This window comes from Lipotes vexillifer, unplaced genomic scaffold (assembly GCF_000442215.2).
Source record: "Lipotes vexillifer unplaced genomic scaffold, Lipotes_vexillifer_v1.1 scaffold796, whole genome shotgun sequence".
NCBI lineage: Eukaryota > Metazoa > Chordata > Mammalia > Artiodactyla > Lipotidae > Lipotes > Lipotes vexillifer.
The window spans coordinates 452,479-452,871 of NW_006773072.1; positions in this window are offsets into that span (position 1 = coordinate 452,479).

Genomic DNA, 393 nt, shown 5'->3' on the forward strand with positions numbered 1-393 from the left:
GATCTCTGCGTCTTACTCCTCCGCCATCTTGGAAAGAGCTCCCGTGGCCCATCTTATACACACGCTAGGGACTGAACTGTGTCCCCCTAAAATTCATATGTTGAAGCCCCAACACCCATTGTGACTATATTTGGAGACAGGACTTTTAGGAGGTAATTAAGATTAAATGAGGTCATACCCATGGCCCATCTTATACACACGCTAGGGACTGAACTGTGTCCCCCTAAAATTCATATGTTGAAGCCCCAACACCCATTGTGACTATATTTGGAGACAGGACTTTTAGGAGGTAATTAAGATTAAATGAGGTCATAAGGGTGGAGTCCTACTCTGATAACACTGGTGTCCTTATAAGAGGGAGATCCCTTCCCCTTCCCCCTCCCCCTCCCCCTC